General features: G+C 42.2%; 1 protein-coding gene across 1 annotated transcript in view; it reads right to left on the bottom strand.

The window, feature by feature from the left end:
• Positions 1-11,799, bottom strand: part of Pld1 (phospholipase D1) — a 197,793-nt gene extending 185,994 nt beyond the window's left edge. Inside the window, exon 1 of the mRNA XM_017797388.2 lies at positions 11,662-11,799. The gene's annotated coding sequence lies outside the window, so the exon portion shown is untranslated. The remainder of the gene's footprint in view (positions 1-11,661) is intronic.
• Between the last annotated feature and the right edge of the window lie 1,962 nt (positions 11,800-13,761).

Below are 13,761 nucleotides of genomic sequence, written 5' to 3'. Positions count from 1 at the left end.
CCCTAGTAACCAGCGGTGCTGCTGTGTAGCATTGTTAATGGATATGCCATTTGGGGGCATAATTTAGTAGTGTAGGACTGGCGAGATGGCTTAGCAGTAAAAGGTACTTGTCACTCAGCCTGATGACCTGCGTTCAATCCCCAGGTTCCACATGGTGGAAGCAAATTTTCTTCTGACCTTCACCACACACCATGCTGTGGCACTTGTGTGCACCTATACCCACACAATAAGTAGATAAATTAATAAAAATATGTATTTTAGCCATATGATCAGATTTTAAAACATGGAATAAGGGACATATACAAAGTTTTGGGGGCCACACAAAGAGAACACCCAGTGTGAAGTTTAAGCTCAGGCAAGTACTGGCTGGTGTTCACCTGGATTGGCTAGTGTCACTGTGAGCAGAGAAAGCTCTAGAAATGGTGCATGCTGGGGCTGCTTGGGTGGGAGCAGGAGACTGACAGGACCACAGGCTATGGTCATACAGGCCTGAGTACAGCTTTGTCTTTTGCAGGCTACTGAGGCAAGTCGCTCAAATTATTTGGGGGGGGGGCAGGGTCTCAAGTAGCTCAGGCTGGTCTAGAATTCCCTATGTAGCCAAGGATGACCTTGAATTTCAGATCTCCCAGTCTTCTACGCCTCCCAAATCCTGGAATTGCAAGCATGCAACATGCCCAGTTTACACCTTGTTGGCACTCTCCCAACTGAGCTTCATCCCTAGGCTTCTTCATGAGGAAAATGGAGAGTTTATTTCCATGATTGTAAGACATACTTCCTGCCCCCTTTCTCCAGTACACACATATTTTAACTTTTCTGATACTGACATGAGTGTTGTATTTTACGTCTACAGTATTTTCCTTGGGGGGGTGCAGAACCTACAGCAACGTAAAACATTGATTTCTGTTCATTGGTAAACCATTTAATTGATGATGTACCTTATCAAAGACATACAAGTAATGATAACTTCATTGTTATTATGACATATAAGACATTTTGGAACATTGCCTAAAAATTCTAACAATACATCTGGAGAGATGGCTCAGTGGTTAAGAGCACTGGCTGCTTTTGCAGAGGACCCCAGCACCCACATGGCAGCTAAGGACCAACTGAAACTCCAGTTCTAGGAGATCTGATGCCCTCTTCTGGCTTCCTCAGGCATTGCATGACACAGGTGCACTTACACACATGCAGTAAAATACTCAGACACATAAAATAAAAATAAATTTTAAAAGTTGCAATGATCAAAAGAATGCCACATGTTAATATTATTTCTCTTTCAAAGCTGATACAGTGTAATTACACATTAGCAGGACCCCTGGAAATCAGCTGAGAAACCCAGCCTCAGAGTCAGTCACAGTCAGAACACCGTGTTCAGTTGGCAAACACAGAGCAGCAAAGAAGGTGAACCACATATCATCTGCAAACAGGGACAGGTTGAAGAGCAATCTGAAAGTCATCATATTGTGAGATATGGTTGACAAAATCTTGGAAAAATAACAGGCCTATCAAATACCCCAAACCTAGGGCTGTGAACAGATATCGCTGCTGATCCAGGGGATGAAATGGAAACATGGATATTTCAGAGTGATCCACTTAATTTCAGAGTCACCCAGTGAGACATTCAAGAGTGAATAAGCCCCAGGAAATCCTAAATCTGATGGAGCACCCACACCACCCTGTGTCGGTGGACTCTGGAGGGGACCTTTCTAGAGGACCCAGAAAACACACCCTTCCATCTGCTTGGGCTTCAGAATGCCACTGCTGCCTTGTCCCTTCAGACCTGGCCCAGTCCTCCGGGGCCCACTCTGAGCAGAGGAGGCCTCCTAGGCCTGCGCCAGCCAGGGGGAAGGAGGAAAAGATGGATTTGCTGGGCTCTGACGCTGTGACAACCTGCATGGAAGGCAAAGACTCCAGTTGCTTCGAGAAGACTGGCAAAGTGAAACTGGAGGTAAGATGCAGGAGTGTGGGATTCGAAGAGGAGAGTGGGTATATGTGAAGTCTAGATCTCCAAGAGGGAGAGCCCCATGTGACACCCCAGCACTCATTCCAAGGACAATGATCCAGTTGGACCCTTTGTGAATCCATTTGAGAAATGAACTAGGTGTGTGTATATGCCCAGAGGCCAAAAGATAGTCTCAGCTGTCCTTCCTCAGAAAACAATCCACCATGTTTTATTGAGACAGGGTTTCTCACTGACCTGGACCTCACCATGCAGGCTAGGTTTACTAAGCAGGGAGCGCCAGCCATCTGCCACTTCCACAGTGCTGGGTTACAGGCCCGCCACCACGCCAACTCTGTGCGTGTGTGCGTGCGTGCGTGTGTGCGTGCGTGTTTTCTGGGAATCCAATTCATGGATCATGCTTGCAAAGCCAACATTTTGCCAGCTAAACAATTTACCGAGCCCCAAGATATGGGCAAGATTTTATGAATTACCACAAACACTTGGTGAGATCCAGAGTCTTTGTTTAGACAGCGACTGTCTCCTTTGTTGCCTTGGTAACATTTTCTTAAAGAACCCTCTATCCATGCATTGAGGAACAAACTCTATTCATATTCTATGAAAAAACTACTTAAGCCTCACATTAAAACATGCAAAACTTTGGGCCATTATAGCTTATCAAAATTTACTCTCCTAAGCACTGGTAATAAGTCTATTGTGAACTTTGTTATTTGATCACATTGTCAAATGTCACTCATTTTATCTAAATCTCTCTGAGTAAAGGTGGTAGGTTTCAGCAAAGCCTTGGCCAGTAGAAGGGCCCCTTGCTTCCCTTGGGATGTTAGTGCTCATTGCCAGGATGAAGGGCATCATAACACAATAGAAGGTCCTGGTACTCTTAATCCCCATGTGTTATTGTTTTGGCTCTGGGAGGAGCTAGACTTTGTGGTTATCTGCTCTGGCCCTTAGTCTTGTAGTCTTGCCTACATATTTTATATTCAAAATTATGTCTCATAAACCATGCATAGCTAGTTATTCATAGGAAGTCAGGTCAGTATTATCTCTTCTGACCTTTTGAGCAGTTACCATGTGTCAGGTGTAGGATAGGGTTTAGGGTAATAAAGGTAAACCAAAGTCTCCCTCAGCAGCTTACAGTCTTGGGGAGGTGGCAGTAAATTCTGAGTATGACAGAAGTGTGATGAGAATCCAGAGCAGGAAGTGTTCAATCTGAGGACTTGGGAAAGTTGCCACTGGAAAGGGACCTTGAAGACACACAGGAGTTTACTAATCTTATCAGATCAGAAATCCAATCCCGGAAAAAGAAGCAGGTCCAGTGGGTTAGATGTATGACCAAAACCACAAAAGCAAGACAGTGAATGTTTGAGCAAGAACATGACGTAGGTGAGGGCTAAGGCTGATGGCCTGGGACTGGCTCATTAAGCATTTGCTCCTCTATGCAGGAAGTACCCTGAAAATCAGGTACCCTGGATATTGACTGTACACTTAGATGAGGTGTGTATGCTTCAGTCTAACATATGTAAGTGCATTCTGAGAAGCAGAAGTATTATTAAGGAATCATTGACTCAGCAATGTTACCTGCTAATTGTATGCTTTTGGAGACAGTTTGGGTTCTGATTTTAGTTAGCACATAATAAGCACACACACACACACACAGACACACACACACACAGACACACACACATGGGCTAAGCTATTTAGTGTGATTCTGCGTTTGGGTTCTGATTTTAGTTAGCACATAATAAGCACACACACACACACACACACACACAGACACACACACACGGGCTAAGCTATTTAGTGTGATTCTGCCCCCCTTTGAGTTCCAGCTGAGTTTGTCATCTCCCACAGCTGTGAGAGTAGACGAAGAATGATGGAAGCTCTTTCTTCCCAGCCTAGGCTGTCATTTGACTGTTTCTGCCCATTTCTAATTTGGCATTATTCTCTCATCCCAAAAGGAAAGACATTAAAGGAATGTTCTTTGAAAACCTGCTGTGGCTAAGCATGGAGGTGCATGCCAATAATCCCAGCACTTGGGAGGGAGATGCAGGTGGATCTCTTTGAGTTCAAGATCAGTCTCATGATCTGTATAAAAAGTTCCAGGTCAGTCAGAGCTCCAGAGTGAGACCTTATCTCAACAGCAGCAATAAAATAGATTCTTTTAGAAGAAGAGGAAGAGGAGGATGAAGAAGAGGAAGAGGAGGGGGAGGGGGAGGAAGAGAGGAGGAGGAAGAGGAGGAAGAGAGGGGGAGGGGGAGGAGAAGGAGGAAGAGGAGGAGGAGGAAGAGGAAGAGAAGTAGAAAACCTCTGTGTTAGAGTTGGGAATGTAACTCAGTGGTAGAGTACTTGTCTAGCCATACCAGGCCCCAGATTTAATCCTCAGTGTCATAGGAAAAAGGGAAGGAAAAGAAAGAGAAATGGAAGGAAGGAAGGAGGAAGGAGACAGTGGGGGATGAACGGGAAGGATAAAAGAGAGCTTGCTATACAGATGCTGCTGTCTTCATTCCTTCCTTTGATAATATCTTTCTTTCTACCAACACTGTTATCTGTGATCCCTGGTTTGAATGTTTTCTTTCTTTCTTTGCGTTTAACAGTATGTAAATATTCTTGTATGCCAATTCAAATCCTTACTAGAAATAAACAAACTCATAACAAATGAAAAATAGCTTATTTTCAATTGACAATGATTAATTTTCATTTAATACATCTACTGTGTCAACAATATAGTTGACATTTTATATACATTATTTAAGTCTTTTTAAAAAATACTTTAAAGTAAGTACTTGCATTATCATTTCTATTTTAGGGATACTGAAATGGAACCTTGGAAAAGTTAAGCCGTTCATTCAAGGTAACAACTGATAAGCAGTGGCCTACCCAATAATTTTGCAACATAGCCTACAACCATCGCATATCTATGAGTTATATAGTCTCATTTATTTTTAAATTTTTGAATAGTAAAAAATCTAAGAACCCAGCCAGGTGTGGTGGCACATGCCTTTAATCCCAGCACTCGAAAGACAGAGGCAGGTGGATCTCTGTGAGTTTGAGGCCAGCCTGGTCTCCGTGGTGAATCCAGGACAGCTGGGGCTACAGGGAGACCCTGTCTCAAAAAGACCGAAAAAAAAAAAACCCAAAAAACTAAGAACCCTTAAAGACAAAGCAACTTAATCTAGTAAAGCAAGAGACAACACGGTTTTATTTTGTCTTAATCTCACACTTCAGGACACTAGAGAAGAGAGGTGCCCCACAGTAACCAGGCCATGTTCATCTCAGTGGTCTCTGAGCACCGAGAATTTGGGGCTGGAGAGATGGCTCAGTGGTTAAGAGCACTGGCTGTTCTTGCAGAGGGCCCGGGTTTGGGCCCGTAACTCTATGTAACAACTGTCCATAACTAGTTCCGGGGGATCTAATACCATCTTCTGACCAGCATGGAGACCAGGCACTCACATAGTTCACTTACATATATGCAGGCAAAACATTCATACACATAAAATAAAAAATAATAAAATCTTAAAAATAATTCTAGGATTTTTATTTCCTGATTGAGTTCCTGCAATTTGTTTAGAATGGACAAATTTTCCAGGCAGAAAGGAGACTAAAGGCTGCCCAGAGCTGGTGCCCAAGAAAAGGAAGACAAGAGTGTCTTCTTAGAACGTTGATGGTATCAAAAAATGGACTATGGTGATGGTCACTCAAGTTCATGCTAAACACCACAAAACGCAGATCTAAAGGGTTTAACTTCATAACATATCAATTATATAATATCAAGAAAGCTGTCCCAAAACAATTTCCAGGGCTAGCAAGATGGCTTAGCTTGCTGCCAAGCCTGAGGATATGAGTTCAATTCCCCAGAGCCAAACGATAAAAGGAGAGAATCAACTCCCACAGTTTATCCACTAACCCTCAAATACATACTATGCCACACTCACACACACACAGGTTAACACACAATCAGAAACACACACACACACACACACAATGTAATAATAAAAAAAACCTTGAAACAATTTCCAAACCAGCAATGGTGGGTGTACAACTGTAATCTCAGCACTCAAGTGGTAGTGGCAAGAAGATCAGGCATTTAAGACCAGCCCAGGCTACATGAGACCTTGTCTCAAGAAAACAAAGAAACAAACAAAAATCAACCAACAACATAAAACTTCCAAGATTCAGTAAGGATCAAATATCCTTCAGTTGCCTCATATGACTGTTGTCTTCCAGAATAAACATGGGAACCAGATGTGTGGTTCCCAAAACAAAATGTCCAAACACCAGTTGCGAGAACCACGGCTTCACTTAGAGGTGGGGTAGACTTCCCTGGAAGTAGTCACCGGCCTTTAATGCATTCAGTAAGGGCTGAATGGCATTAGGGGCTGACTCTTCCCAACCTAGAATAAAGGAAATATAAATTCATTCATCACTAACGTGCTAAATTGGACAGAGTGAACTACTAAAAAGAAAAGCAGTGGGAGAATCAAAGAACTCCAAAAAGATGGCATCTACTAGAGCCCGTGGCCCTGAGGGCTCACTTAGCAGGCAGGCCTTCAGTGAGTTGTCTATAAAATGAGAAAGAGGATGATGAAGCCTTGGTCTCAGATTTCTTCTGTCTTCCTATTTTGTCTCCTCTAAGGATGCTCTTCCACACACCACCCCTGTTGTCAGGATAAGCAAGTGTTATCAAGACAACCTGGACTGTGGGAAATACATCCAAGGGTCTTTCCAAGGCTGATGTTGCCAGTATCTAAGTGAGCTTCTCCACATCCTTTACTAAATAAACTACCTTATAATTGACTATAACATCTGATTAAAATATGATTCTTAGTGTGGAAAAACAGAAACACGACCTTCTAACATGCATAAGTACAGCAAAATAGATGGTTCCTCAAAGTAAAATCATCCTAACCTTTGTAAAGATTTACCTTGCCTCCATCCTCACCCGTCAGTCCTAGCCTATCTTCATTTATATTATTGAAATAGTACATTCTTGGGCTGGGGTGTAGGCTCAGTGGGTAAAGTGCTTTCCAGACAAACATGAGAATCTGAGTGTGGATCCCACATAAAATCCAGGCATGGTGGCAGGCACCTGCAATCCCAGTGCTGGGGCACAGATAGGTGGGTCCTGGGGGCTCACTGGCCAGTCAATCTGGCCAAAATAGTGAGCTTCAGGTTTGGTGAGACCTAGTCTAAAAATAAAAATAATGTGGAAAAGCCATTGAGGAAGCCACCCCAATATCAACCTCTGGCCTCTACACACACTCACACAGGCAAGGGCACCACACAAGTACACAAGTAACACCAATCATCATCATCTTCTTCTTCTTCTTCTATTATATTAAAATTCCTTGAGAGTAGGGTCCTGGAGAGATGGCTCAGTGGTTAAGAGTATTGGCTGTTCCTGCAGAGGACCAGGGTTAGATTCCCAGCACCCACATGGTAGCTGACAACCATCTGTAACTCCAGCTCCAGGGGATCCAACTCCCTCTCCTGAGATCCATGGGTAATGCACAATACGGGTGCACTTATATACATGCAAGCAATACATTCATACATATAAAAATAAAAAATGTTAAAAAATTTTTTGAGACTAATAAAATCACTCTTAAGGCTGGGTATGGGAGTTCAATTGGTAGAAAGCTTGACTATCATGCATGAAGTACTGGATTCAGTCCCCAGCACTGCATAAACTGGGTGTGATAACATACACCTATAATCTCAGCACTTTGGAGGTGGGGGCAGGAGGATCAGTAGTTTAAGGTCATCCTAGGCTACATATTGAGTTCCAGTCAGCCTGGGCTATATTATCAGCTCTTTTTTCTTCCTGGGCCACATTACCATACATTGTTATTATTTCTAAATGTATTTGCCAAATGTTTATATTTTAGCAAAATCCAATATAAGTTATTGGACTAACATTTTTCAAATGCATATTTGCGTTTTTAAAGTGAAGTCATGTCTCATATTCTTGGCTTTCCACAGAACTTCAGAAGGCCCTGGGGACCCACAGAATAACCAGAGTTTTCATTATCAGCAGGAAGTCATGTTGGGCAGGAATGAAGAGGACAGAAAACTAAACAACCAGGAGGTCTAAGTTCCTAGCTTTCATTGTTTGATCATTTCAGTCTTAAAATGTCTAAAAAATTCCAAGACTAGCTTTAGTCAGTAGAAGACAGAACACAATGCACAGGGCTTATTCTTCATGTACACTGACCGCCATCAGTCTTATGGTGTGAGACAGGTAGGGGATGCACATGAGTGGGTGCAGGTGTACACACACACAAAGCACACATATATGTTAGGTATCTTCCTTAGTCACTTGATTTTTTGTTTATCTGTTTGTTTTGTTTTTTTAGACAGGGTTTCCCTGTAGCCCCAGCTAGCCTGCTATGTAGACAGGCTGGCCTCACTCTCACAGCAATCAGCCTGCCTCCGCCTCCCGAGTGCTGGGATTAAAGTCGTGCCCACCATGCCCAGCCTCACCTGACTTTTTGAGACAGAGTATATTTGAACTAATTTGAAAGCCCAGGGGATCCTCCTATCTCTGCCATCTCCCTAGCCCACAAATGGTCCACAGACAACCTCTATAGTCTGTGATTGGTCACTGAGTTCCTGTCACTGATCACCAGCAGAGCAGGTGGGAAAGCACAGGATGGGCTCACACCTTCCTAGGTGGAAAAAGGACACAGAGGGCATGCCTTACTCAGTGGCAGGGGGGTCACAGCTTTGGCAGGAATATCAGCACAGATGCCACCATTTACACAGCTGCTTCTCCTTAGTAATAAACACCAGATGATATTTTCTAAGAAAGCAACTCTATGGGTCTTTCCCCCACTATAGCGCTCCCTCTAAGACCCAATACTGCAACTGCTGCTTGACCTTATTAGACCTTTCTGGGGCAGTTTCTCATCTACAAAATGGGGGTCATTAAGACAATGAAGTTCTTAGGGATGGCTGTGAGGATGGAATGAGGCCCAAAAGTGTGGCCACAATAGGAAATGCTTTATTATTATTATTATTATTATTATTAGAAGATGCATTTCATTACAGCTTTAACATACTCAATAGAAGTTTCCAGAGCAGAGATATATCTCTTTCAAAAGTGGCAATAAAATTTTTAGGTTCGCTGTTGAATTAATAGCTATACAATATTGAATTCAATATAAGCCTTGAAAGACATAATATTAAATGAGATTTTAACCTTTCAAAAAGAACTCCATTTATTATTTTGTCTTTTTGAGACAGGGTCTCCTTGTAGCCCCAGCTGTCCTGGAACTCACTATGTAGGCCAGGCTGGCCTTGAATTCACAAAGATCCGCCTCCCAAGTGCTGGGAGGAAATGCCTTTTGAGTGGTCATCACTGTTACTATGGCTACTGCTCCTACTGTGACCATTCCTGACACCAGCCCAGGACCCGTCAGCTTAAACTTAATCTGGGTTCTTCAGACTAAAACAAGGAACTGAAGAAGGTGTGTTCAGTTGAGCTCTGAGAGATAATCCAGCTTCCGCCTTTGCAATCCTAGCAAGTTAGTTCTTGCTATCATTACAAAATAAGTGAATTTCCAGGGTGGATGGCATTACAGGGTCCCTCACTGGCAAATATAAGCACAAGACCCATGCATGCTAGTGTCTCGAAAGCAAGGTTCAGAGATAGAAAAAATACAGGATTCAGAGTTTTAATAAACTCATCACGGAGTGAATCTGACAGGGCCACACAATGCAGCTCAAGAGGCTCCCAAAGCCTCCACAGCAAAGATGGGGAGCAGGGAGCTGAGTGGTCGGAGACATGAACAGAATTTGCTGATTAGGTGAAGTCTGCCCAGGATTAACAGAAAACCACCTCGAATGCCATAACTACTCTTAACTACTTTTTTTTTTTTTCCTCTGAGGCTTTCCTTCTGCCTCCATCTACTTTTCTGAAATGTTTCAGGCATGAACCAAGTCAAGGTGTAATTGTCTTCAACTCTGAAATTTAGCTTCTTTAAAAGAAAATTGGTATCACATGCCTGTGGGTCATCAGTCACATCAAGAACCATCCGATATGTATGGGATATCTAGAGCACCTTTAATGGTAACTAGAAAGCCCACTGGATAAAGATGAATCTTCTCAAAGCTCAACTTGAGATGCAATGGTATAGAATAAGCAAGTGCTGGTGTCTGCTCGACTTGAGCCGCAAAAGCAGACGCAAGGACTCGAAGCCATTGACAGGAGGATGGTGCCACAGTGTGCGCATCCTCAAGATGGAATGACCCAGGTTGCTCGGATAGTTTAGTTCTGATCGCAGTTCTGGAACACTCCTGCGTGTCCTTCGTATCTCCTATGTTCAGAGGAAACATACTTTAATGTGCACACGCTTTGGGAAGGCCCTCAAAATTTGGCTTTTAGGTGGTTTCCCACTTGCCTTGTTATCTGTCACTTTGCTTATTTCTGTTTTCAACCAGCAGCATGTGACTCTGTTCTAGAAAGACTTTAGAACCCAGAAATTGAGACCTCCAAGACACATAAGCTTTGTGTAAACTTTTAAAGATGTTAGCCATACCCATGAAACACAAATAGGTGATCTGCGGGGGAGATGTCTTTAACATTTTTCTTTAAAATCATCAGGTACCAATGCTCAGGTTAAGAATGCTCTCCTTTAAGATTTAAATTAATAGCATTTGATAATTAATCATCACACAATACCATACCTACATGTAACAACAGCATATATATATGATCTATATATGGAGATACCAAATGGTTGATTGGTTCATTGATTGACAGATGACAGATAGATAATAGATAGAAGATAAATGATAGACAGACAGACAGGCAGACAGATAGTACAAACTGTGAAACATCACCACATTAAACCATTCTCACGAAGAGCCTCGTGCCAGATTGCACTGAGGGCAAATTAACAAAAGTAAAATTGCTCTCTGGCTCTTTAACTTCATGAAATCAAGGAAGCTATTCTCTCGGCACTTAATTTTATTGGCTTCATACCTTTATTACTATTAACATTGCTTTCAAGTCTTATAAATTATACTCGATTTTTATGGTCATATGTATTTGTGAGGTGATCTCATATTCCAGGGAGCCACTTGTGTGTGAGTAAAAACAACAAGCAAAGACGAAATCCCATTCTGAGCCCACCTGGATGCTCGACCCAGAACCATTGTTCTGCAGGAACTTAATGAGAAGTTCTAGAAAAGTCTGGGCATTTTCAAAGTAAAGATGAAAAAGACAGCTGGTCCCACTGCAACTCTGACGAGCAGGCCCAAAGGGAGACTGCATGACAAGTGGGGTCAGAAAAAACGAGGCTTGTTAGGGTACAGCACGCGGCTTAGCTCAAACAAACAAAACATGAAATAAAACCCTCGTGCAGAGAATCCGTTTTGCCTAGAAGATGACAGAGAAGACACAGAAGGTAATCACAAAAAGAGGAGCTGAAGGTGCTCAGAAACAAGTACAGCCCTGTGCGTTGTAAACCCAGCACATGGATGGGGTTTCCTCTTGGCCCCACTTGGATCGAATATTGTCAAACAATGTGTATCTTATACAGAGCAACGCTAACTCCGACCTCTGCAGGATCAAGGAGCTCGTGCTGTTTTTCTAAGAACGCAACAACAGCAAAGCCTTCCCCTGCCTGTCATACCATCAACCCCAAGAGCACAGAAAAAAAAAAAAATCTGACACACAACAGAAAGTTCAAAGTGCTACCAACCTGGTGCCCCTGGGAAAAGAAGTCGCTCCATTTTACTCCAAAGAATGAATTCTTCCTATGAAACTAATACCCAAAGCAGCTGAAAGCCGAGAGGGGAGAAACTGGCTACCCTGGGAATCCACATAAACAGGGAAAGCAGTCCTGTTCTGAAGCTCAGTTTTGGCAGGCTCCCTAAAGGCAATTCAAGTCAGCCAAGCCCACAGAGCACTTTAGCCTATAAGCTTCCGTAATGAACTTGAAACCACTCCCTGTATGTTAAATAGACACTCTGCTGTGAGAAAGAAAAGCTTCACACAAGGAGCTGAAGCTCCCAGCTTCAGTTTTGTACTTACTGCCCAAGAAAACCATAGCACAAACTTAAACAAAGAGAACTCTCTCTTCCTGGTCTCCCTCAGATACTGCATTAAAGGGACTGATTCATGTTAAACAAGGGCAATACAGTCTACCCCTCTACTGGGGTCATGAAATGACTTTTATATTGTTGCCTACATCAGGCGGTGATCATGGAACATACAACATTATAATTTTTACATTGCAAAAGAAAGATGTATGACATTATTGTCTCTGAGAATCAAATGCATACTATTACTAGTTTTTCAGTTTTTACATAAAATAAATAAGCCTAAAACTTCATTATCACAAATGCTCAAAATTTAATACAGATCAAGAGGAAAATCTGTGGAAGAACAGTCTCATCTCTGATCTGCCTTGGTGTCTATAAATCTCATAAATCATCTTTCTAGCACCAGCTCATCACTTGAGATACATTTATAAGATAAAAAGGTCTCAAGGGGTCAGGAAGATGACTCAGTGAGTAAAGGCACCAGATTTGCCACCAAATCTGTTGACCTCATTTCAATCTCTAAGATTCACATAGTGGAAGGAGAGAACCAATTCCTGAAAACTTGTCCTCTGACTCCCTCATGCACACTGTAGCATGACCCCCCAACATGTTCACACATGATAAATGCTTTTTTAAAGCTATTTCCAAATGCATTATTGCCTTTCAATATCACACACCATGGTTTCAAAATCAGGAATCTAAACTTAGTTTTCATTCCAGAAAAATGTAATTGATAATTTCCTTCCAAGTAGTCAAGCCCTAAAACAGTTCCAGCATACTGCTTAGTACAAGATGAAGATCCGACGGTCAATCAGCTTTTAAAATAATGTGCTCACCATAAATACAATTGTCCTCTAGTTTCAACGCCAAGAACACTTTTAATTTCAAGAACTTATTACTATCTTATTTTTATAAAGTTCTATTTTATTTAACTAGATCTGTTTTAGCATAAAGTTTTGGTTTCCCAAGTTTACTGTTCCCTCTAACCCAGAAGTTTAGACCAAATGCAAAGAAAACTTCTTTCGCTTGTTGCCAAACAGATTTACATGCATTTCTGGTAAAACTAAAGTTACTCAACATCTATGAAACATAAGAGCATTAGCTCAGCAATATGGGGCAGGAGAACCCAGAGGCACTTCAGCTCTGACACCCACCTGACCTCAGCTCTGACCCTGCCTAGGTCAGTGTTCAACAGTTTCTCCTGGGATTAAAAATGGGGACAGGGACACAGAAGACTCACAGCAGTGAGGGAAAAAGAACTGAACAGTCTTCCGGCAGGTGGCTTGTGGCTTAAAAAGGAGCCAGTACCCCACCTGCTGGCAGAAACAAGAGAAGACGGGAACACTGGAACTTCCAGTGTTGGAAAGAGAAACCAGTTATAAGATCATTGTTACAAGTGACGTATGGTTAAGAATCATCCAAATTTTTCACCTACTAGATATTTCTAGATAATGCTAAAAGAAGGAATTAAATTCAAAGCATCTCTTCTATGTGGTGTTAGTTTGCCAACATACATGATGATGTGTACTCCCAGGGAAACTCTCTGATAAATAATATGAATCTCTTCTTTGCCCAAACAGCTTCAAGAATGTGTGTGATATAACTTGAACACAAGCCCTGCAATGGAGGAGATACAGATATATACCCCCAACTTAGCTAGGTAAGCTAGTGGTAGGACTGTGCCTCCATTATCCTATAAAAAGTCTCCAGTGGGCATGAGGGTTCAAGAGAGCGAGGCAGGAGGATCATGAGTTCCA

This window comes from Nannospalax galili, unplaced genomic scaffold, assembly GCF_000622305.1.
Source record: "Nannospalax galili isolate Female #2095 unplaced genomic scaffold, S.galili_v1.0 scaffold33, whole genome shotgun sequence".
In the NCBI taxonomy this organism is placed as follows: Eukaryota; Metazoa; Chordata; class Mammalia; order Rodentia; family Spalacidae; genus Nannospalax; species Nannospalax galili.
This window is presented reverse-complemented; position numbering and strand designations above follow the sequence as displayed.